Raw genomic sequence first — 26,335 nt, 5'->3', positions numbered from 1 at the left:
TGTATCCTCACCTTAACCAGACTAACTGTAAGGAAGAATCAAGAGAGGGCATAGGAAATTGGAACCAGAAGTATCACATCTTTGTGGAGTGGAGTTCTGAAAGAGGGGTGTCTTTGTATGGGGGCATCTGAACCATCAGTGTTGTGCCAAGAGCAGCTGGGCATCTGGACAGTTGATTCCAACACTCGGAGGGGGATTCCAGATAGGTTTGCAGAATGAGTATGTTCCTATGGACCCAGAGATTAGGGCAGTGGATGGACTCTGTTTAGGATCCAGGAGCTTGAAACACCCTAGGGATCCAGAACATAGAGACTTGGATACCTCTCACAGCAGTTCTACTTAAAGGTCAGGAGGGTACACTCGCTAGGATCTGTGACAAGAGGGAGAAAGGTTCAGTTATCTTCATTGCCCCCCAGTGGCTGAAAGGATTGTGCTCGGACAACTATGGCTATTTGGCCGCTCATATTTCCAAAATTGATTGGCCTACAAATTCTCTAATTTTTTTTGGTCTTGATAGGAAATGCCTTTCAGTGTGTGATCTTGAAGTGGGGATTGGTGTTGGTTTAATGGGAAATTACAAAACTATATTATAAGCAGCTTTATAATATAAATGTCATGGAGGCAGGAAAAGGCTTAACTAGGGGTCTGTTTGAGCAGTAATATAAATAAAAGGTGCAAGATGACTGGGGAGTGAGACTGGAGGCAGAAGAAGGAAGAGTTCTCACTCCCTGGCTAGGAAGCATAGAGATACTGGAATGCCGTATCTGTGTGGGAAAATTTTTCAACATAAGGTTGTGATCTGTTTTTTTTTCTTTTCTGCCCTATAGACAGCTATAATTTAATTGAAAGAGTGCATCTAGACTGCTTTGTCTAAAATGGCTTTCGCTACTTTTGTGAATCATAACATCTACACAGCACTATGCGTTTTTGAAATAAGTGCACACCATTTTGCGTAGGTATCCCAGTGAGCAATGATCCGGTGCTAGGCTCAATACATATTGTGGATTATTTATTACGATGGATTTGGTGTACGTACCGAAACCTGCTGCAGTTCTGGGACTTAGGGTCAAACTCACATGATTCCTTCCATAATATCCCATAATTCATCTGGTTTTCTCTAGTCAGTTCCATTTTCACACTGTTTCAGTTTCCAAAAAGTTTTCATGTTGCTGTTTGACAGCATGGAGGAAAGCATTTGTGATCTTGAACACTGCTAATATGAACAGGGTATTCCATGTGGATTGGCAGTCTCACAGGCAGGGGTGACCTTGAAGGCGATGGAAGATTACCCACCACCATAACCACGAGGATGCTGTGTGGATTCTGGAGAAGAAGGATGATGAAACCTGGCAGTTACTTCTGCATGGTATTTTCCTGGACCTGCTTCATGTAGCAAATGCTTCTTCAGTGCTTGACCAACCACCATTGACTGGTAGGACAGGATATTGCTGCAGACATGGGCTGACCAGCAGTTGTTGCAGAATTTCAGGATATGGAAGGTCAGTTTACTGGAAATCTGTGCAGTGCTCACCCTGGAGCTGAATCACTGGTCCACCAACCTGAGTCCCCCTCAACAAGGAGATGTGGCCATCACCATTTGGAAGCTGGCCACACCTGATTGCTATCTTTTTGTCAATAGCTAGTCAGTTGTATGTTGTCAAGGAGGTGCTCTTGCTATTGAGAGGGTGCTGCTGCCACAGGTCATAAGCTTGGCAGTATACAGGAGGTTGAATAGCTTTGATGAATGCTTGGGGTTCCCAAATTGTATAGGGGTCATTGATGGGTTCTGCATTTCTGTAATTTATCTTCCCCACCCACCCCACCTTGGTGTTCATGAACAAAAAGGATTATTCCTCTGTGGATTATCCCTTTTTGGCCTGAGGGCCAAGTCGGGGAATAGAAATTGTATGGCGGGCCATGAATGCTCACCAAATTGGGGTTGGGGTGTGGGAGAGGTGGTGAGGGCTCTAGGGTGGGCCTGGGGATGAGGAGTTTGGGATGTAGGAGGGTGCTCTGGGCTGGGACCGAGGGGTTTGGAGGGGGATCGGGGCAGGGGTGCGGGAAGGGGTGCAGGTTCCGGCTGGGGGTGTGGGCTCTGGGGTGGGACTGGGGATGAGATGTTTGGGGTACAGGACGATGCCCCGTGCTGGGATTGAGAGGTTTGGAGAGCAGGCGGAGGATCAGGGCTGGGGCAGGGGGTCGGGGCCTGGGGAGAGGCTCAGGGGTGCAGGCTCCAAGTGGCGCTTTCTCAAGCGACTCCCAGAAGCAGTGGCATGTCCTTTCTCTGGCTCCTAGGCATGGAGTGGCCCCCCACCCTCAGAGCAGGGCCATGCTATGGCTTCTGGGAGCCATGGGGTGCGGGCTTGCCCACCCTTGCTTTTATGGCAAGTCCTTATAGATTGCTGATGAATTCTGTGACATTAATGTGGCAGTCTAGAATGGTCTGTGATGTCAGGATCTTTAGAAACTACCCCCCATTTTATGCGATGAAAAATGGAACTTTTGTTCCCAAAATCACTATGGTCAATGTTTTGGTTCCAGCTGTTCTGGAAGATCCAACTTTACCTCTTCTTCCCTGCTTTGATGATGCTTTTACTGGACACTTGGATAGGAAAAAAAGCTGTTTAATTATACCCTGATTAGCTGCAGAATAACTTTGGAGTGTGGATTTGGAAAGCTGAAAGGAAGATGGTAAAATATATCATGACAAGGTTTGGAGCTTTTGAAAAAGATCTTCCTTGTGATGTAGGTGATGTTTTGCAGAACATCTGTGAGAGCAAGGCAGAGATCATCACTATTTGATTTGATACACAAGACAGTGCAAACTTAAAACCAACTAAAATGGTGCAAAAATAGTCAAACTGCAGAGTGACCACATTTGTATAGGTAGAGTCATCAAAACGTGTAGGTGGGATTGCAACTGTTCTCCTTGCCTTGAGGGATGGAATGGTGTAGGAAGTTATATGGAGACACACACAGCTTGGCAAGAGAGAGGGTGAAATCTGCCTATCTGTCCCTTGCAGTTTGGGGAGTAAAGGGAGCTCCCGGTATCGCCTGCGTTCTCAGCAGGCTGCACTGTAGGGTTAGGTTTGGGTATTATAAGTGAGCACAGTGCTGCAGTGTTCTCCAGCGAACTTCTTTCTTCTGCATTATGTCTAACATGTTTTCCTGCATGTCTTTTTCTGTCCAGGTGGTCTTTGTAGCCCCTTGACAGTTTCTTGAGTTGTTCCCTGCGTATCTTTCTCTTATTCTTGTCCTCCAGCATGAAATTCTTCCCTCCATTCCTCTGGGCCAGCGTTTATCAAGCTTCATTGCACTGCAACCTCTTTCTGACAAGAAAAATTACTGCATGACCGCAGTGCCCTGTGTTATTCAGAATAGTTGGTATTTTACATAAAAAAAAAATGCATTACAAGGCCGTATCAATGAAAAAGTAGCCACTAAATATTTTAATTCACAATACAATCACAAGACAATATTTATATCCAGTAGTAAAAAATAAAAATAAATATGCACCGAATAGGAAGGGTGAGCTTGCATTGATGAACACAAATCCTTGAAGCGGGACTCTGTGTGGCTGAGGTAAAGATGGAGGTCATCGTCAACAGTGAGACAGGACCTGTATTCGTTTTTCAGTAAAGTCAGTGCTGAGAAGCCGGCTTCATGCAGATAGGTGGATGAAAATGTCATGAGGGCTTTCAAAGCTGCAGATGATAGCTCTGGATATTCTTCTCACACAGAAATCCAGAAGTTAGCAAGAGGTTGTTCAGAAAATCTCAGTATCAATGTCTTATCACAGGAAAGGTCCATTAATGTTTCCTTCACTGTAAGTGACATAACAGCACTTGCAGCCGCATCTGCATTAAAGGGATTTCTAATCCACACCTCTGTTTTCTGATCCTTTTCAAGGAAGTACTCTCAGAACTGCAGTTTAAGGCTTTTCAGGTTTCAGCTCAAGTTATGACAAGGCATTTTCATCCAAAAAGTCATCCAGTAAACAAAATACTTCAAAACTGTGACTGTTCATGTGAGACTACCACAAGGAAAGTTTCTTGATCCAACTTTCTATTTTCTCAATGAGAGAAAAGACAGAAGCGTCTCATACTTGAAGTGAGGTATTCAAAACATTTAGATGTTAAAAAATGTCTGCCAGGTAAACTAGCAAATCAGTTAGTTGGTATCTGCAAACTTTTCGGCCAGTGCGGAATTTTTGTCTGAAAGAAAAATTCTCACTTCTTCTCTGAGCTGAAACAAATGATTAAGAACCTTTCCCCAAAACAATTTTACTCCTGGTGGAATTCTGCGCCATTGCGCATGTGCAGAATTTTTCCCCTGCAGATTTTCTTTGCTTTCCTGCAAAAAAATGACTTTGACAGGGAATCCACAAGAGAGGTCATGCAACCATGCCCAGCAGTATGTTTTGGGTGCCCAGGGCAGCCGGCAGAGAGGTAAATCAATGTGGGGCAGGAGGTGGGATTGGGGAATGCCTGGCTGATGGCTCTTACCCTCTGCCGCTAGTGCAGGCTAGTCTGAGGAAGACGGGACTTCCTCTTCCCCTGCATGGCATCCGAGGCTGGGTCAGACACAGCAAAAGATGCCTCAAGGGCTTTCTCATTTCCTTTTGCTACCATTCTCAGTACTGTTTTCTGGCCCTTTAGCACTCCCAGCTTTCCCTAAAAAAAGTCAAGTGGTTTTGTTTGAAGAGAACTGTGCCATGTCTGCAAGTGCCACAACATTTTAGACAGTTTTAAGCTCTCCTTTGCCAGAATTTCGCCACATACCACACACTGTGGCCATGGATCTTCCTGAAAACCAGTCCATGTAAATCCATATTCCAAATATTTTGGATTGTATTTGCAGTTTCTTGGCTTTTAACTGCTGTTTGAATCCTCATCTGCCCTTCTTTTGCTGCAAGTCGCAGTTGACTTCTCTTCAGTCACCCCCGTTTCCTTCACATTTCTTCAGAAAACAGTCCATTGTTAAAATTACATCTACAGCAACTTTTCAAAATGGTTTCAACAGAACACATGCTGAGAAGGGCTGCCAACTAAACACAGGTGCCTGAGTGCAGGAAGTACCTCCGTACAGAAACTGGTGCAGGGGGCCTGCAGCGGGTGGAAAGCAGGGCAATTGCAGGACCTCAGGCATGGGGCGATGCCAAACTAAAGTGCTTGGGCTTGAAGTCCTGCTCAGGGGGCCTTAGGCGCAGACTTCAACCCTGAGGCCTCTGCAGAGCTGTGGGCTGGGTCTTCAGCTGCCTCTGGATATGCGGGCTGGCTGGGGCTTCAGCCCTCAACCCCCAGTGGAGCTTCAGTCCCCAGCTGCCCACGGAGCAGCGGGTTGGCTGGGGCTTCAGTCCTAGCCTCCCTTCCCCTGGACCTCCTGGCGACCCCATCAAAAATGGGAACCCACACTTTGAGAACCCTTGGTCTGGGCCTTTTTTTGCCCTCTGGAGGGGGGACCCATTCATGAGGCCAACAAACATCTTCTCCCCGTCCTCTTTTCTTGAAGGTTTGCCAGACACTCGGCTACTGATAATGTCTTTCTCGGTAGGCCATTCCATGCCAGGTGCTAGCAGAACAGAGAATCCGTACAAATATTTACTGTACTAATATTAGCCATCATGCTAACAATTATAAAATGTTACTTCTCTCAAAATGTTCACAATCTTAGAATTCCATTAGTTTACACTGTTCCTAGTCTGGGGTGCACTTGGAGATGGTAACATTTTTTAAAGTTATTTTACCTTGAATGGGCTACCCTTTAAATTACGTCTGTAAAATTTTTTGGAGGAGGGAGAGTGTGGGATTCTCAAGGGATAGAGTAGTAATTTCATGTAATTTCAGGCTGTCCTTAAAGGATATTACCATGAGGCCTGTTCCCAAGATGCAGAGAAGGGTCCTGTTCAGAAAGACAAAGAGACAATCAGAAAGATACACAGCATTGTGGCTTGCTGGGATGGTGCTCCTGAACTGGACTGGACTGGAAAACTGGACTGGAAGGAAAACGCTACCTATGTGGATGGCCCTAGGAAGACACAATATTGTGTATCTTTCTTGAACTAATCTTGAATTTTTGCCTGAAATTCTCATTTATAATACTGGTTGATCAGCACAAGAGCACTGCAAAATAAATTGAATTTTGCAGCTGTTATGCATGCCCTGTAACATTTTTAATAATGCAATGTACTGCAACAAATGAGTACTCGGTAAACAGTTAAGGTGCCTTTTTTTACACCTGCAACCTCAAATGCCTTATAGTATTTGCAATGTGAAATGCCTAAAAGAAACGCTGTAACCTCAAGTGGCCAAGTGAGTACTTGTACGGAAATTTTAAAATCTGAACAGGTTCAGGGCAATGACCAAACTGTGATCTTAAGTGCATAATCTATTGATATATTTTCTTTTTGTTATGATAAAATTGATTCAGTTGTAGTGTATTTGCCTTCGATTTTTTTTTCTGCTCAATGGCTGCCATCTTGTGCAGTGTTGTGTGGGTTGGGGAGGCAGATGAAGGATAGGGATCAGGAACATCAAGCAGTATGGGGAGGTGCGGTGAGGAATAATTCATTTAGCTTTGTTGGCATGGGTTTAAATGTTTTTTTTGGCGGAAAAGGGCTTTTAGACCTTTAATTTTCTGGCTTGGGTGAAGATGAGCAAGTGGAGGACTAAGGATGTGGCGCAGGGAGAGATGCTTTTGCTCTCTACTTTAACAGCGTCTGCCAGACATGGGAGCATACAGCTGGTACCTGAAAGAAAAGTTTCCAGATACATCTAAATAGCACAAAATACTTAGTGGATGAGATCTCCTCTGCAGTATGGTTACTCTGATTTGAGGGGAGAGAAGGTATGTTTCCAGCTGGGTCTCTTTGTGGCTGTAAAGTGTGCTGAAGAGATTATTATTAATTTTAATTTATATGCATTGCAGTAGCACCTAGGAGTACTTGTCATGGATCAGGACCCCATTGTGCTAGGTACAAACACAGAGTAAAAAGATGTTATCCTGGGGAACTTCCTCCTGGTCAGCTTTCCAAAGATAACTGCTTTTATTGCACGCTGTGGCCAAACTAGCCAAAATATCATGGTTTTGTGGAGGCCTCTTGGGCAAAAAATCCAGTCCAGCACCTTGAAGTATTCACAAGTACTGGGAACATTACTGGAAGTCTTGTTTTTGTCTCTTGCGTTTTTGTAATTTGCTGCAATTCATTGGTAGAGGGGGAATATCCGGTCAAGATGACTTCACAGCACTGGAGAGCACATAGATAATCTGACAGACCAACTGATAGAGCTCTGTGTGGATACAAAGTTTTGTATCCACGTCCAATGCACAATCCACAAAAATGGTCTGCAGATATCCATGGATTTGCATGGGTCTACCAATTGACATGTGAAGCAGTACACTATGCGATAGCATTGGGAGGAGTACCGGATGTGGTATAGTTTACTCAAAATGGGAATGATGTAAATTTATGGTGGAATAACTCGTTCTGAAATAGTTATATTGCTTCCATAGTGGATTAATTATAGTGGGATAAGACACAAGATAAATTGAAAAAACACTATTTGTTTTGTTTGGAACAGAAGACTCGCAGGATATGGAGGGGGCAAAACAGATTCAGGGGACAGGAGGAATACAAAGCACGGAACTGGGTTCAGGGAATTGGGAGAGCTAATTTAATAACTTACTGAAATCAACTATTAATTTAAAAAGTGACACCGTTTTACAGGAGAATGAGATGTATCCATCTCTTAGGCCAGGTTTACACTAGAAACTTCTGCTGGTATAGTAATATTAGTTAGGGGTGTACTTTTTTTGATGATGTTTTACGTTAGTAGAAATCCTAGTATAGACACACTTATGCTCGTGTAAAAGCACTTTTGCCAATATAACTCATTTGACTTGGGGAACTGGTATAAAGTATATCAACAGAAGCTCTTTTTTTGCTCACATAAGCTTCATCCACACTAGGATTGTTTGCCAGTATAGTTATATTGGCAGACCTTGTCTAGTGTACACCTGGCCTTGGTTTCAACCGTTCTTAAATATGTTATTCATGCTTTAGTTTGTGTATGTATCTAAAAACAATCTTACTTTAAAATGTCAAGACTATTTCAGCCATGAGTTACTCCGACACAGTCTAATAGCTGCTCTATAGTAAACAGAGTTGGGTGAATATCACAACAAAAGTTAATGAATAACCACACACATTTTAAATGAATTAATTGAGCTACAGTATATAAAACAAGACTGAACCCCTCCATCGCCCAAAACTCACAGCTCTTTGTGTCATCTCTTGTAATTCTAGATGCTACAAAAAGACTGATACAAAATAAAGATATAATTCCACCTAAGAATCCACTACAAGTTTCATCTTGATATTGTACTCTTTCTACATATGTCAATTGAAAATCTGTTTCAGAGGGAAAATTATGTAAGTGAGGGAAGCGGAGCATCCTCTCTCATTCATGTCAGTGGAAGGTATTCATGTAAGGAGTGCAGAATAGAACATTTGAGTTTAGATTTCCCATGCTGATTTTTGAAAAGAATTATACCCTAAAGAAGCAGTTAATCTCTCTCAAAGGTCCTTAAACTAGACATTTAAACAGTAGCTTCTTTGATTGGAAAATTGTATAACCTTGCAATTTCAGTTATGTAGTTTGAGAATAAATTGACCCACGCTGCCTAGGATAATATACTTGCACAAATATAAAGAGAATGAGTTAGTTAATTGGCACTAAGTAAATCATAAACAAAAATAAAATAGTAGAAAATAAGTTGATACTATGTATAACGTGTAGAAATTGATGTTTCTGTCCAAAAGTAGAAGTTATTTCAAAAGTTAGAATTGAGGGATCATATATCAAATTGTTGTCATTTTCAGAGTTCTATTGTAAATGCCTGAAAAAGGAATTTGAAGAGGCCCAGCATTGCTGAGCAAACAAACTGTTGGAAAAGTAATTTGGTCTGTTTCATAATGAACACTTAAAATATTTGACTTTCCCCTCTATAATATATGAAATAGAAGAAGTAGTGGTTGTAGATACTTGACTAAGTGAGTGCAAGTGGTGGCCTTAGTATAAAACCATATGGGAAATAGGACAGATCCCATTATATCAGTATTAACTGTCTATACCTTTTTCAAGGCTGCTGTCTGTGTTTTATTTTATGTATGTATGCTAGAATTTTGGAAACATCTATTGTGTGTACTCTTTTTAAGTACTGGAAATATAGAGATTGTTCTCATCTCCACCAGGGCGTGAAATTTTCATTTATAATTCAGGAAATTATTTTAAGAAACCAAAACAGAAATAAAATTTGAAGAATTTGTTTCTCCTATTTACATATAATGTAATGAAGATTTTATACCAGGTGCTGTTTTTCCTCACTGTCATACTTTTAAGGAAGAGAATGCATTGTGGTCTGCATTTCCCAATCTAAGTTTATGAAAGTAGTCCAGACAGTTTGACCTCAGGTAGACCTTTTAGTCTCGGGCTTGTCAGATGACAGGGACAGCACTCTTAATTGGCATTCAGATCACAGACAGCCACTGGGCTTAATGCATAACCAAGTACTGCTTTAGGATTTAGACAAAGCCACACTGGCAAAACATCCCAGTTGTCAGGGTAGCTGACTGTTTCCTAAAGAACTATTACATAATGGAGAGACTGAGTAGCGCTTTAGGAAGCTAAATTTTTTTAGCTAAAAGTGTTGTTGTTTTTTTTAAGCCTCTAATTTGTGAAAAGAAACCTTTTTTTTCCTGATGAGCTCATTCATTGTTTCCTGGTTCTTTTTAACTTCTCAAGGTCATAAATGTAGTTCGCTATTTTATGTGATGACTACAGATGTAATCTGAAACTATAACTGTTTTATGGCAAGAGAGAAAGGGACAGAAAGTGTGTGTGTGTATGTGTTTTGGAATCTTAACACTGACAGATGTTTACTGCTTTTGTTAGAGGTCAGCTTTTTGTATTTCAGCTGTTTTGTTGTCTTAAATTAAGACAGTAGGGCTAAGTTGGAAATCAGCTGTTCAATTAAAATTATAAATTACAAAAGTTAAAAAAAACACTTTCTCCTTTAGGTACAACTAACAATGCCTTAGAAATCAAAAATTCAAATTTTGCTTTAAAATCTTATTGTAATTTTCTAGTTTTACAACCCTTGTCCTCATGCTAGTTCCCATGCAGATTGAGAGGGTTTGACACTTCCTGGTACTTTCTGTTCTCAGGCAGCACCAGGGTGACATCATACTCATGCACTGCCCTGAAAGCCACATAAGAACAGGATATAAGGAGAGCAACTGTTTCACTCTGAATTAGAGAAGTGAATGTGAGTACCACAAAGGCTGCTTAAAAGATTTGTTGTACTTCATTTACAGCGACACAGGGGACTCTAATCTCCATTACAATGCATTTTCTTTGCTCCGGATATTCTGGCATAAGCAATTTCATTTAATCAGCCTTAGTGATAAATGTATTAGATTGTTTAATTGTATCGTATCCTTGTTTAACACAACATTTTAAAAAGTTTATTTTGTGATTTAAATATTCTTGTGTACTACACGCCCCTCCTTCCCCCTCCCCCTCGATACTTCCAGCCACTAGTCATTGCTAAGGTTAAGATTTTGTCACTGTTATTACTAGTAAAGGTCATGGGCAATAAACAGAAATTCATGGAAGCCCATGACCCGTCCCTGACTTATACTAAAAATAACGGTGGCAAAATGGGCTGATGGGGGAATGAGAGCCCAAACCCTGCTGCGGGAGCAGGCAGTGGGCTGAGAGGGTAGGGAGGGGGAAGAGTCCAACACCTGTGCTGCTGTGGTTGACAGCTTTGGGGTCCCCCCTTGCGCTCAAAGCAGCTCAGAGCTGCAGGGCTGGCAGCTGGGAGTCCCGGGTCCCCCCCAGTGGCTGAGATCTCCGGGGTCTCCCTGCCAGCTGACCACTTCAGCCCTGCTGCCCTGGGGCTGAAGCAGAAAATGTCATGGAGGTCTCTGGAAGTCACGGAATCTGTGACCTCCATGATCTAATCTTAGCCTTAGTCATTGCTATCTGTAAAACAAACCACTAGATTGGTTTCACCCAGACTGCTCTAGACACTCTTCAAAGTGTATGCATGAACATAGGATGGCTCTCTCCAGGTATATTATTTTTTGTCGTGGAGGGGAAGAAGGAAAATATGGGGCACCTCTTGCAAGACACAAGAGTTTTGAGACAGGTACCTTTGCTGCCAGGTGCACATACTCCCAACCACCAGATACAGGATTTTAGGGGAGCTGCAGATACAAGATTTGGAAAAAGAAAAGGAGTACTTGTGGCACCTTAGATAACAAATAAGAGGTATCTCTTCAGTACTAAAATTCCCCTCTCTTTCTGGGGGAAAACCCTATAGGTGACAGCAGTCAGGCCTGGATCATTCCTGTATTATGTCGCTGTAAGTCATGTTTTATATGCATATTAATAGAAAAATGTAAAATGGCCTTTAGAACATTGGTCTGGTATATTTATTTTACCTGTGCTGTGGCCTTCTCCGCAGCTATCCAACTTATCCCTATAAAAAACACACATTTCATCAGAGCTCAACAAAAAATCGTAAAAATCTAAATACAATGTTCATGGGAGAGGGATTCTAAATGTCTTGTTTTTAAAAACAATAACATTTGCGTTGACAGACTCTGTAAAATAATAATCAGTCTTACGTTAAATTTATGTTAATTTCTTTTTGCCTGGGGCCCCTGGCTTCTTTGTTTCCTTTGGTTAGTTTTTCATTGTCTGGTTTATTTTAAACTTCATCTATTTCAATACATTTTGTTGGGAATGCTTTCATACTGATCTTGCAAAGACTTAGGCACGTGTTTATGCACGGTAAGTAGTCCCATTGTAGCCAACTGAAGCATATGTATAGGTCTCTGTAGAACTTAACCTTGTAATTATCTAACAATATTCTCAAAGTATTTGATGTTTCTTTACTGGTGTACTGCAAAGAAAATTGTTAGCTGTACACTTTTTTGCTCCTCCTTACCTTTATTTCCAACACAAAAAGATTTGTGGGTTTTTTGTTAGGTTTTTTTTTTTTTTAAAAGCATTAGGAATACCATGATCTAACTTCCCTTTTTTTTTTTTTTTTTTTTTTTTTTTTTTTTGCTGCAGGACTCTGAAGAGCGGGAGGTGGTGCTCATATATGAATAAGCCACAGAAAATTTGAAGCCCATGTTTCAGTCCAATGTAATATCACCTTCCCAATCATTCCACTCCAGTTTTCTAGAGTCCTTCAGCAAAAAAGAGGGGCGGCAGATCCTGACGTTTCTAATGAAAAGAAACAAGAACAACATTTTTTTTTGTGCGAGTTTGTGTGAGATCTTTTATAATGCGTGAAACAGAAAAGGGAGAATCTTTTTTTTCTTTTGCAATTCACTATTAAACATCTCAACTCTGATGCATTTTACAATGAAGTAACTGAGATAGAGAAATTGTGACTCACTCGGGATTACAAGGTGTGAGAGAGTTGGGAATATAAACCTGGAGGAGTCCTCCTACCTCTTGACAAGTACTCCTTTCCACAGAACATTGAGATCTTAAGGTACCACAGGCCACCATTTCCTAACTTTTGAGTACTTAACTTCGCAACCTCAGTAACATTCTTTTGATGTAGTTTTTTGTGTCTAATTTCTTTGCTTTTTAAAAAAGCAAACTGAAAAACAAAAACTCATGTTGACAATCAGCTGGGTCATCAACAAGGTTCAATGCTTTAGATTGATCTATGAACCTATGCCACTTGAACTAATGGAGTAACTGATATCAGTAGTAGATTTTCATCCTCCATGTGGATTAGCACTAGAGGGTAATGAGAGAGACACTTGTCCAGTGGTTTACATAGCAGAGGAATGGTGAGACTCAGGAATCTTGGATTTTATTTTAGGCTGTGGAGGGGAGTGTTCTCTAGATGGGTACAGACTCTTCTGCCCATTCCCTTCTGCTTTCCTCTTCTGGCCAGTCCCCTCCAGTCTATTCCTGTCCCAGTCCTGTCTCTTCTCCACTGTGTCTCCAGTTCTGAGCTCCACTCCTCAGGTTTCTCATCTGAGTCCCCTTGCACAGACAGTCCTAGTCTCCTTCCTGGTCTTGCTGTCCAAGTCCCTATCTCCACAACTGGTCCCAGTTCCTTCCCCCCGGTTCCTTGTCTGATCTATCTCTCCCCTTTCTCCCATTGAATCCTAGTCTTCCTCTTGGGGCTGCTCATCCAACCACAGCCTCCCCCCCCCCCCCAAAAAAAGAAAAAACAAAAAACAACCCAAAACCCCTCAACCCTGTTCTCTGACTCTTTTGCCCCAGTCTCTTTGCCCAGCTAGTCTTATTTCTCCCCCATGCAGTCCAGGTCCTTATCAGATCAATCTCCTTTCCCCCCACTCCCATTCTGTTCCCTAACACTCTTGTCTTGCTAATCACTAGGTTAAAATGGTGTGTGGTGTTTCTAAGACAGATAACAAAAGGAGGTGACAGACTTGCAAATATTTGCTAGGAAGGAAGATCAGCTTTAGGTACCTCATTTCTGTCACTGTTTAGGCCTCATGGGACCAAAGGAATGATGATCTGAGAATTTTGCAATCTTTTTCCTCTGAAGAAGAGGTGAAAAGCATAGTTTAGAGACATTAGTTTCCTTACCCAGACAGTCTGAGTCTCCCCCTCCCTTGTCCAGTCTCAATGTCCTGCTCAACCCCAAGCAGACTGATTCCCAGTCACCTCTTTTCACCCTTGCCCCCAGTTCCAGTCTCATTGCCTAGACAATCGAGTATATCTTCCCCTGGCCCCGCAAGTCCCAGTCTCACCAGATTCATCCCACTCCTTTCTCTCCCACCAGGTCTGGCTACTGTCCCCGCTGCATTTGAATCAGGCTGCTTCCTCCACCACATGGCTTTGGTACAAGCGAGAAGGGTTGGGTTGGTTATTGAGAGCATAAGAGAGAGAGTCTCCATGCTCTTGGTTCTAGCACATGGAATCACTCTAACCTGGAGCAGGTATTCCAGGGAAAGTTTGGCTTTGCCCATGTTATTTTGGTACATGCTCAGTTGCTCTGTGGGGATAGTGCATGTAGTCCAGTCAGCATTAGAAGCTGTGAGAGGGTTGAGCATGCTCAGTGAGGACAAAGTTCAGAGATTTTAGCTGTTAAGCTCAGCAAGTCTTTACTGAGCATGTGTGAACTGCAGTCTTTCAAAGACTGAGATGGGTGAACTTGAGTGTCTGGTATTAAGTGAGGATATTGATATAACAGGCATCACAGAAACTTGATGGATTGATGATAACTGGACACAGTCATACCAGGGTGTCACAGAGTCACCGGGTGATGCTCTGGAACTACTCCATACGAAGCCAGTCAGGACTCTGGGGGAGCCTCTTCTCTGCGAGCAGACTGTCTCTAGGGCAAGAAGCTTACGCAGCTTCTTGGGACTGACCTCGGAGTATTCAGCATCCCCTTCCACACCGTGTGCTTCCCACAGCGGGTCTGCACAGGCGGGGCTCCTGGGGAAGCCAGTGGGTCCTGAACCCCAATTCTGCAGTCAAACTTGACTCTCAGCCAGCCACTAAAACAGAAGGTTTATTAGATGACAGGAACATGGTCTAAAACAGAGCTTGTGGGTACAGAGAACAGGACCCCTCAGTCAGGTCCGTCCCGGGGGGCAGGGAGGCCAGAGCCCCATCTGGGCCTCCCTCCATTTCCCCAGCCAGCTCCAACTGAGACTCTCCAGCCCCTCCTCTGGCCTTTGTCTCTCTCCCGGGCCAGGAGGCCACCTGATCTCTTTGTTCTCCAACACCTTCAGTTGGCACCTTTGCAGAGGGGGGGCCCAGGCCATCAGTTGCCAGGAGACAAGGTGTCTGCCATTCTCTGTGCAGACACCATCACACTGGCCCTCTAAGGCTCTGCAATAATCACACATCTTATCCTAGCACCTAGATACTTAAGAAAGGCATAGGGGAAACTGAGGTACTCACACAATATTTAGAGAAAACATTAAGAACATTCCCACTTCATCACACAGGGTACAAAATATATAGGAATGATAGAGTAGGTCGTGCTGGTAGGGGAGTGGCACTATATGTGAAAGAAAGCATGGAGTTTTTAAATACAGTTAAAATCGATAGCAGTAGGAATATACAATTGACCACCTGACCAGGCTAGTGCTTGTGAAATGCTCTGGGAGATTAGAGAGGCTATAAGAATAGAAAACTCAAAAATAATGGTTCCTATATTGACTGGATACATGTCGCCTCAGGACGGGATGCTGAGATAAAGTTTTTAGACACCATGAATGACTGCTTCTTAGAACAGCAATTCCTGGAACCCATAAGGAGAGGCGGCAATTCTTGATTTTGTCCTAAGTGGAGCACAGGGTCTGGTCAAAGAAGTGAATATAGCTGAATTGCTTGGTAATAATGACCATAATGTAATTAAATTTAACATTGTGGAAAAATACCAGAGAAGCCCACCACAGTAGCATTTAACTTCAGAAAGGGGAGCTACACAAAAATGAGAGAGCTAGTTCAACAGAAATTAAAAGGTACAGTCACAAGAGAGAAATGCAGGCAAGCTGCATTGAAACTTTATAAAACACTGAAATAAATTGCCTAGGGAGGTTGTGGAATCTCCATTATTGGAGATTTTTAAGAGCAGGTTAGACAAACATCTGTCAGGGATGGTCTGGATAATACTTAGTCCTGCCATGGGTGCAGGGACCTGGTCTAGAAGATGACCTCTCGAGGTTCCTTCCAGTCCTATGATTCTATGAAAAACCCCATAAAATAGAGGGTCAAACTAAATACATAGTACTCATTAAAACAACATAGTAAGAGGACCAAAATAGTGCCACCAAGCTAAACAACAGAGAAAAAGAAGTGGTTAGAGGCAAAAAGGCATCTTTTAAAAATGGGAAGTCAAATCCTATTAAGGAAAATAGAAAGGAGTGTAAACTCTGGCAAGTCAAGTGTAAAAGTATAGTTAGGCAAAAAATATAAATAAATAAATTTGAAGAGCAACTAACAAAAGTCATACAGTACTAACAGTAAATTTTTTTTTAAAATACATCAGAAGTAGGAAACCTCCCAAACTACCAATGGGGCCACTGGATAATCGAGGTGCTAAAGGAGCACTGAAGGAAGACCAGACTATTGTGATGAAGCTAAATGAATTCTTTGCTTCAGTCTTCAGTGCAGAGGATTTGAGGGAGAGTCCCACACCTGAGCTGTTCTTTTTAGGTGACACATCTGAAGATTTAGGAACAAATTGATTTATTGAACAGTAAATAAGTAACCAGGACCAGATGGTATTCACTCAAGACTTCTGGAGGAACTCAAATGTGACATTGCAGAACTACTAACTGTGGTATTTAACCTATTGCTTAAATCAGCTTCTGTTGTAGATGACTGGAGGATAGTGTGACAGGGTCGGGCCAGATGGTTATAGGAGAGTAATAGAAAGCAGATATATTAGCCCCAGGCTAAGTAGGTCCCTTTTCCCTGGGTAAGGTAACAGGGAAGGTTCCAGAACAATCAGGAACCTTCTGGAGACGATTAAGACAGGCTGATTAGAACACCTGCAGCCAATCAAGAAGCTGCTAGAATCAATTAAGGCAGGCTAATCAGGGCACCTGGGTTTTAAAAAGGAGCTCACTTCAGTTTGTGGTGTGCGTGTGAGGAGCTGGGAGCAAGAGGCACTAGGAGCTGAGAGTGAGAACATGGACTGTTGGAGGACTGAGGTGTACAAGCATTATCCGACATCGGGAGGAAGGTCCGGTGGTGAGGATAAAGAAGGTGTTGGGAGAAGGCCATGGGGAAGTAGCCCAGGGAGTTGTAGCTGTCACACAGCTGTTCCAGGAGGCACTCTAGACAGCTGCATTCCACAGGGCCCTGGGCTGGAACCCGGAGTAGAGGGCGGGCCTGGGTTCCCCCCAAATCCTCCCAGCTCCTGGTCAGACACAGGAGGAGTCGACCTGGACTGTGGGTTCACAAAAATGGCCAAGCTGAGGGCTGCCGTGAAGCTCCAAGACGAGCAAATCCGCCAATAAGCGCGAGACCCACCAAGGTAGAGCAGGAACTTTGTCACAATAGCTAATTTGACACCAATTTTTAAAAAAGGTTCCAGAGGTGATCCTTCTAATTACAGGCCAGTAAGCCTAACTTCAGTACCCAGCAAACTATAGGAAAGAACAGAATTACTAGACACAAAATGAACACAGTTTGTTGGGGAAGAGTCATCCCTACGTTTGTAAAGGGAAATCAGGCCTTACCAATCTATTAGAATTCTTTGTGGGGGTCAACAAACATATGGACAAGAGCGATCCCGTGCATATAGTGTACTTGGGCTTAAGAAAACCTTTGACAAGATTTATCACCAAAGGCTCCTGAGCAAAGTATGTAGTCATGGGGTAAAAAGGAAGTTCCTCTCATGGATCAGTAACTGTATAAAGGACAGGAAACAAAGGGTAGGACTAAGTGGTCAGTTATCATAATGGAGAGAGATAAATAGTGGTGTCACTCAAGAATCTGTACTAGGACAAATGCTGTTCAATATGTTAATAAATGACCCTGAAAAAAGGTAAAAAGTGAGGTTGGAAAATTTGCAGAGGATTCAAAATTACTCAAGATAGTTAAGTCCAAAGCCGACTGTGAAGAGTTATAAAGGGATCTCACAAAAGTGAGTGAGCAACAAAATGGCTGATGAAATTAATTGTTGATAAATGCGAAGTAATGCATGTTGGAAAACATAATCCCAACTATACATATAAAATGATGGGATCTAAATTAGATACCACTCAAGAAAGATTTTGGAGTCATTGTGGATCTCTGAAAACATCTGCTCAAAGTGCAGCAGCATTCAAAAAAGCTAACAACATTAGCTTTCCAATCACTAGGGAAGGGATAGATAATAAGACAGAAAATATCTTAATGCCACTATATTAATCCATGATACGCTCACAATTTGATTACTGCATCCAGTTTTGGTCACCCTGTATCAAAAAAGATATATTGGAAAAGGTACAGAGAAGGGGAACAAATATGACTAGGGGTATGATTGTGATTGGGAACTTGGGAGGGAAGTGATCATGATCTGATAGAATTAAAGATCCTATGGAAAGGAAGGCATGAGAAAAAGCAAAACAAGGACACTGAAATCTGCCTTTCTGAAGTCCAACCAGCTCAGAGAAATAGTAGGGAAGGTCCCATGGAAAGACCAATTAGGAAGAAAAGAAGTCGAAGGGAGCTGGCAGTTCCTAAAAGATGCAATACTAGAGGCTCAACATCAAGCTATTTCAATGCAGAGGAAAGATAAGTAGAGCCACAGGAGACAATATGGCTGCCCAAGGAGCTTTTTAGCTGTCTAAAAATCAAAAGGAATACATAAAGGAAATGGAAGGAGGGGCATGTCACCAAGAAAGTATACATGGGAATAGTGCGAGTGTGTAGGGAGTAAATCAGTAAAGCAAAGGCAAAGAATTAGTTTTATAGCTGGCAATGAATGTTAGAGACAACAAGAAGGGGTTCTTCAATTATGTCAGCCAAAAAAGAAAGATCAAGAATGGTGTGGGTCTGCCACTCAATAGAGAAAGGTGATCTGGTAACGGAAGATGATAGGAAGACAGAGCTGCACAATGCCTACTTTGCTTCAGTCGTCTCTCAGAAAATAACATGACCAGAAAACTAGCAAAGTTACCATAGACGACAAAGGGGAGGGGATGCAGATTGGGATAAGTAAAGAACACATCAGCAATCTTCTGACCAATTTGAATGAATTCAAGTCAGCGGGGCCTGATGCTGTTCACCTGAAGGAATTAGCTGAAGAAATCTTGGAGACGCTGGCAATAATATTTGAAAACTCATGGATGACTGCAGAGATCCTGGAAGACTGGAGAAGGGCTAATGTAAGGCCCGTCTTTAAAAGGGCAAAAAGGAGGAGCTGGGGAACTATAGACCAGTCAGCATGACTCTGATACCAGGGAAGCTATGAGAGCGATATATAAAACATTAAATTTGCGAATACCTGGAGGATGAAGGGGTGATCACTAGCAGCCACCATGGGTTTACCAAGAACAAATCATGCCAAACCAGCTTGATTTCCTTCTTTGACAGGGTAACTAGTTTGGGGGATAGGGGGAATGCGGTGGACATAATATACCTGGACTTCAGCAATGCTTTTGACATAGTCCCACATGACATTCTGTTAAGTAAACTGGAGAAATGCGGGCTGGGCAGAACTACTATTAAGTGGTTACGTAATTGGTTAAACAACCGCAAAGAGTAACTATTGGAATGATGTCAGATTGGAGGGAGATCTCAAGTTGGGTTCCACAAGCATTTGTTCTTGTCCAGTGTTGTTTAACATCTTTATTAATGACTCGGATGTAGGAATAGAGAGCATACTGATCAGATTTGCAGATGACACCACCACGCTGGGTGGTGGGGGGAAAAGGGAGGGTTGCCAACACTTTGGAGGATAGAGCTAAAATTCAGAGGGCTCTTGTTAAATTGGAGAACTGGGCTATACACAACAAAATGAAATTCAACAAAGACAAATGTAAGGTGCTACACTTAGGGAAGAAATATCCAAATGCACAAATACAGAATAGGGGATAACTGGCTTGGCAGCAATACTGCTGAGAAAGATCTGGAAGTAGTGGTGAATCACAACCTCAACAAGAGTCAACAATTCGATTGCTGTTGCCAAATTAAATAAATAAAGATGCAATTTTAGGTTGCATTAATAGTTATGGGAAGTGATAGTACCACTCTACTTGGTGCTGGGTAGGCCTCAGCTGGAGTACTGTGTCCAATTTTGGTCACCAATCTATAGAAAGGATGTAGAGAAACTGGAAAGGATCCAGAGGTGAGTGACAAAGATGATCAAAGGGATGGAATGTAAGCCACATGAGTAAAGGCTGAAGGAACTGGTATGTTTTGGTTGGAAAAGAGGAGATTAAATGGGAGACATGATACTGGTTTTCAAATACTTGAAATACTTCAAATAATGCCATAAAAAAGGAGAGCAGTTGTTCTCTCTTGCCACAGAGGGCAGGACAAGAGGCAATGTCAAACTATAGCATAGCAGATTTAGAATAAATCTCAAGTAAAACTTCCTAACTGTAAGAACAGTGGAACAGACTGCCTAGAGAGTTTATGGAAACTCCTTCACTAGAGGTTTTCTAAAGGAGGCTGGATAGCCCTCTCTCGTGGATGATTTAAATAGAACAAATCCTGCATCTTGGCAGTGGGTTAGAGTAGATCAGTGGGTTCTCAATTAGGGGTACGCATACCCCTGGGGTATGCAGAGGTCTTCCAGAGGATACCTCAACTCATCTAGATATTTGCCTAGTTTTACAACAGGCTACATAAAAAGCCCTAGTGAAGTTAGTACAAACTAAAATTTCATAGGTTTCAGAGTAGCAGCCGTGTTAGTCTGTATTCGCAAAAAGAAAAGGAGGACTTGTGGCACCTTAGAGACTAACAAATTTATTTGAGCATAAGCTTTTGTGAGCTACAGCTCACTTCATCGGAATGCAGACTGAATGCATCTGATGAAGTGAGCTGTAGCTCATGAAAGTTTATGCTCAAATAAATATGTGTTAGTCTCTAATATGCCACAAGTACTCCTAAAATTTCATATGACTTATTTTTACTGCTCTATATACTAGAAGCTGAAAGGTAAGTACAGTATTTATATTCCAATTGATTTATTTTATAATTATATGGTAAAATGAGAGAGTAAGCAATTTTTCAGTAATAGTGTGCTGTGACACTTTTTTGTCTTTTTATGTCTGATTTTTTTGTAAGCAAGTAGTTTTTAAGCGAGGTGAAACTTATGGGTATATAAGACAAATCAGACTCTCATAAGGGGTATGCTTGTCTGGAAAGATTGAGAGCCACTGGAGCAGATGATCCTTATGGTTCCTCCTAACCCTATGATTCTCCTGCCCATTGTCTGTAACACTAGGTGTGAGGCATTTTTTATTTTTAAAAAAATGCTTTTGTCTTTTCATTTCCAGGACAGATTAATGATGATATAAAAGGAAATCCTGACCACCAACAGCTTACTGTGTTTATAGTGTTATCATTTTGCAGTTGCCCTTGTTTTCCTATTCATAACAATGAGTGTCATGCTTGTGACTGAACGCTGATGGGCATGTTAAACCATTTCATGCAAAGCATCTTGTTACTACTGGGAATGCTTTAATGGTAAGTATGAACTTGCTGAGGATGGTAGTCTCAAAACAAGGGTTTGGAGCTTTGGTTTTACTTTGAGATTACAGATTGCAGCCAACACAATCCTGAACAGGTAGGGGTGGGGGGGAACAAAGTGCAGGAAAACACCTAATTATAGTAATTGCAGCTGGTTTCAAAGTACTTCTAACAGTTTGTGCATAACGCTTACTTGAAAGCATCAAATCGGTGCTAGTTGTGAAACAGAACACCTGTTTGTTGTTGAGCATGTGTTTATGCAGATGATTGTTGTTGTCAAAGCACCTTGATGTAGAGTAGTCCTGTTTACATTTACATTCTCCCCAAAGGATTAACAGTGTTCTCTCAATAAATTTGCAGCCTATTCTCCTCTCAAAGGCTGCTGTTTGGAGGGTGGTGTGAACGAGGCAACAAGTGCTTGCTAATCACTTGAATATACATAATTAGTGACAGTCTGGTGCACCGGAGTCTTTGTACAACGATAACAATACTGATTGGCAGTAGCAGATAACAATAGTTATGGCATGATGCTATTTGTTGAATATTTGAGGGTGTTTTTTCTTTTATATTTTCAGTGGGTTTTTTGAGTTAATTATGCTTGTACTGTGGAAATCTTTATCTACTACATTGTGTTAATGTCCAATGTGTTAAAGATGGGTCACATGATTTGATTTAATCCAAAGAATAAGGTCTTGAAATCTTTGGTAAAGCACTATACAGCTTTTGAGGCTCAGTTGGATTCACTGTTACCTAATTATTTTATATTTTTACATGACTTTGGGCAGAAATACCAAAACGGCATGCTAAAAGGCATTTTAAACAATTTTTTTGGACTAATAGGCAGAAGGTTCTATTGGAGTTCTGCAGAGATCAGATCTAGACCCAACACTATTTAACATTTGTATAAATGATCTGGATGTAAATATAAAATCCTCTTCTGGCCTTAAAAGTCTATGAATTGGTGAATAAATCTTCCTAAGTGTCTTGTCTAATTTTGTATACTGAAAAGGTTCAGAATAGTAACCAAACTTGGATATTTATCAGAATCTGAACTGAATTTCTGAACGCTTAGTGTTTTGTCTAGGAGTTAATCAAAATAATACCTTTTGAATGAAACATTAAAAATCAAGGTCCCATTTGTCCTTCACCTTTAATAAGTCATGGTACTAAAAATAAATAATTATTAGTTAAAGTAACACCGTATCAATTTAAAGTCTTAGAGCCCTGACATTTCCGAGGTTATTAGCCAATCCTTTGCACTGAGTTCAGCACTCTACGGTCTCTATACCCTCAACACTCTGCCTCCCATATACTCCATACATTCTTTGGATGGGCAATTTGATCTTTCCTCCAAACCCAGGCATTTAAAGGAAAGTACAGTGTCTGCACACCCCACTCTTCTTGCTGGATATGTTTTATGGGACAACAGTGCCGTGTTAGCACCTGTGCAACCACAGACTTGCCGAAAGAGAGGCTGAATGAAGACGTCAGGCAGATCACTGTAAATTGTGTTGTCTTGAGTTCATCTCCTCTTATATTCATATGGCTTGTGTCAAGATCAGATGAGTGTAATGTGGGCCTTGCTGGTAGCAGTAGACAGTGGATGAGAAGCCTGGGCAGCAAGAGGAGATTAGATTAGATTAGAGGAGGAAGTGTTTGTTTACTACTTTTAAAAAATGGGGCTGGGAATCAGTGAGCTTATGTCCCTTGCCAGCATCAAACCACCCTGCCCTCAGGAGAGAAACTGTAGGACACTTCAGGATCCTAATTCCAGCAAGTCATGACAGGACACACATTCAACTTTTCTTCAGAGCTTACTTAATGAAAATTTATACATATTCTTTGGGGTATATATTTTGTCCACATTCTTTTATATTGTAAAATCAATATAATTTTCAGTGATATAACCATACCATTGATTTTATGTATGTATGACAACTGCTATGAATTTTGGTCCTTTTTAGACACGTTTTGGAGAGCATCACTGCATATTTGAGCTTTTTCTGTAATACCTATTTTACCTAAATTTCATATCCGTGCATTTCCACTAGTGGTAGCAATAGTGGGTGGGAGTGCTGATCGAGAGAGGCTGCTGGCATTTTAGCAATCATGATGTCCAGCTCTTCTCCAAGCAGGGCTAGATGTGAGGGTGGTTAAAACACAGATGTTCAGCCTACGGTTGTGCTCTCACCATTGTTCCCACCAGTGACTCTGTGCCAGTTGTAGCAATAGAGGGAAATTAAACTAGTAGTAATAGTTTCCTTATTTAACTGTAACTCGTAACTGAAAAATATTCTGTGTGTTTAAAAGGTTTTTTTACTTTCCTGTTTGTTGTATTCCAAAAATACTCCTGTTCCTTTTGCAGATACAGACTAACACGGCTGCTATTCTGAAACCTGTCATTTAACTACTGTGAGTTTCTTAGCACTGCCATTAACAGTTTGGCACATGATTATCTTGTCATTGTTAATGAGTAAAATTAGTAGTTAAATTATTTTTAATTAAGATATTTAATTAGTCACACTAGATTATTTTTATATAATGTAAAATTCCAAAAATATTTTTATAAACATAAAAAAACAGGTAAGATTTAATTAAAAATGACAGAGCCCATCAAGTAATGGGTTGTGATCTTGGCAAGAGTGAGTTTGCCTTGTTCTTATGGCTGAGTGATGTAACAAGAAAAGAGATCCTAATTTTTTTCCAGTATTTAAAATAACCATATTAGGCACCACCATCTGACTTTTAAACAATACAGTATATTTAAAAATATGGGTTTCAGAGTAGCAGCCGTGTTAGTCTGTATTCACAAAAAGAAAAGGAGTACTTGTGGCACCTTTAAGACTAACACATTTATTTGAGCATAAGCTTTCGTGAGCTTATGATGAAGTGAGCTGTAGCTCACAAAAGCTTATGCTCAAATAAATTTGTTAGTCTCTAAGGTGCCACAAGTACTCCTTTTCTTTTTAAATATATGGGTAGATCATTCTTGGTTTCTAGCTCTTTGCACTGTGAGATGAGTACCAGTGACCATTTGAATCTAATTGTACAGGTTGCCTAAGAAAAGTAGATGACCGTGATAAAGGAGCAAATAACAGAATTTTTAGTGCCAAGACAAAGAAAATAATTCCCAATAATAATTAGCTGAAGGTTTGTTTTTTTTAAATAAACTCAGTACATCTTCAGCTCTCAATATACCTTCACTTGTATATCAGAACTTGCAAGTCTAATATGCTTTATGCATAATCTCTTTTATTATAAAATAGAATTAACATGAAAGTTTAACCTGGAATGTAATTAAGAGATGCCAGAAGGCTGGTGATAACTTTACATTGGAAAAATCAAATAAATGTATTATTAATGAATGAAAACTTCAAGTAGTATGATAAAATAAAAAATTTGCAACAATGAGAACTGTGCAACTCAAGTCATATATGGAACAGAGGCACAGAACTGGCTTGTAGTTTTAACTAGATGAAAATTTCCACTTTTTTTTCAAGAGCCAGCATATATTTTTGTCCACCAAAAGTCCAGCAATAAGCAGGTAGGATAAGCAAAGTATACTATATTTCCAGTTTGTCCCACAGGAGTATTTGATTCTACTAAACATTGGTCTGCTTCATTAATGAAGGATGATGTACAATGCATATAAAACTATTGTAGAGTTTGTGACCGGGTCGGGCCAGATGGCTACAGGAGAGTGATAGAAGGCAGATATATTAGCCCCAGGTTGAGTAGGTCCCTTTTCCCTGGGTAAGGTAACAGTGAAGGTTCCAGAACAATCAGGAACTTTCTGGAAACAATTAAGACAGGCTGATTAGAACACCTGCAGCCAATCAAGAAGCTGCTAGAATCAAGGCAGGCTAATCAGGGCACCTGAGTTTAAAAAGGACCTCACTTCAGTTTGCGGCGCGTGTGTGAGGAGCTGAGAGTGAGAAGGCGTACTGCTGGAGAACTGAGGAGTACAAGCATTATCCGACATCGGGAGGAAGGTCCGGTTGTGAGGATAAAGAAGGTGTTAGGAGAAGGCCATGGGGAAGTAGCCCAGGGAGTTGTAGCTGTCGCACAGCTTTTCCAGGAGGCACTCTAGACAGCTGCTTTCCACAGGGCCCTGGGTTGGAACCCGGAGTAGAGGGCAGGCCCGGGTTCCCCCCAAACCTCCCAACTCCTGATCAGGCACAGGAGGAGTCGACCTGGACTGTGGGTTCACATAAACGGCCAAACTGAGGGCTGCCGTGAATCTCTGAGGTGAGCAAATCCACCAATAAGCGCAAGACCCACCAAGGTAGAGGAGGAACTTTGTCACAAGTTCCATACTAACAGGTGGTAGTGGAAAGATGAAAATTAGTTAAAGGATGTCCAAGTGAGACCAGCTATTCCAATGGAATACTCTCCTGTGTACTTCAATTTGAAGGGATGGGAAGCAGTTGGCTTGACAGTAGTAATTGACGGAAAAAAAGTGGTTGTTAAACAATCTCCAGATAAGAGCAGTCAGACTAGTTTTTCTGCATTTTCACCACAAGCTCAAAAATGCCTAAATAGAGATGCAGTTGGACATGGTGACTATTCTTTCACATATAAACTCTGAAACTTCCGTAGGTTTCAGTAGGCTGCAGCATTCTCTCCTTGGCTTCTCTGGCACTCTTCCTTGGTACAGACTCTTTGTTATTCCTTCATGCAAATACAGCAGCTAATACAAATGGTCCCAGGCGTCCAGGACCAATGTGCACCCCACCCTCCCTGTCTCCCCAGTGACTTAAGCACATTCTTTCCCAGAGGTCCAGTCTTGTGGGCTTTCTAGATATACAAGTTACCTCTTAAGAACATAAGAATGGCCATACTGGGTCAGACCAAAGGTCCATCCAGCCCAATATCCTGTCTACCAACAGTGGCCAATGCCAGGTGCCCCAGAGGGAGTGAACCTAACAGGTAATGATCAAGTGATCTCTCTTCTGCCATCCATCTCCACTCTCTGACAAACAGAGGCTAGGGACACCATTCCTTACCCATCCTGGCTAATAGCCATTAATGGACTTAACTTCCACGAATTTATCCAGTTCTCTTTTATACCCTGTTATAGTCCTCTTCAAGGACATGTGAAGGTTAAAAGCAAACAGACA

At 41.5% G+C, this 26,335-nt stretch overlaps 1 protein-coding gene across 10 annotated transcripts in view; it reads left to right on the top strand.

Moving 5' to 3' along the window:
* Positions 1 to 26,335, top strand: part of AKT3 (AKT serine/threonine kinase 3) — a 258,802-nt gene that overhangs the window by 77,772 nt on the left and 154,695 nt on the right. For 3 of the 10 annotated variants that reach the window (XM_073338268.1, XM_073338267.1, XM_073338265.1), the window contains 2 exons: positions 12,147 to 12,576; positions 21,023 to 21,212. The exons of 5 other annotated variants lie outside the window; for them this stretch is intronic. The gene's annotated coding sequence lies outside the window, so the exon portion shown is untranslated. Of the gene's footprint in view, positions 1 to 12,146; positions 12,577 to 16,122; positions 16,369 to 21,022; positions 21,213 to 26,335 lie in introns of those variants that run through there. 2 more of the 10 variants (XM_073338269.1, XM_073338266.1) reach the window with 2 other exon arrangements.

Source organism: Lepidochelys kempii, chromosome 3 (assembly GCF_965140265.1).
Source record: "Lepidochelys kempii isolate rLepKem1 chromosome 3, rLepKem1.hap2, whole genome shotgun sequence".
In the NCBI taxonomy this organism is placed as follows: domain Eukaryota; kingdom Metazoa; phylum Chordata; order Testudines; family Cheloniidae; genus Lepidochelys; species Lepidochelys kempii.
This window is presented reverse-complemented; position numbering and strand designations above follow the sequence as displayed.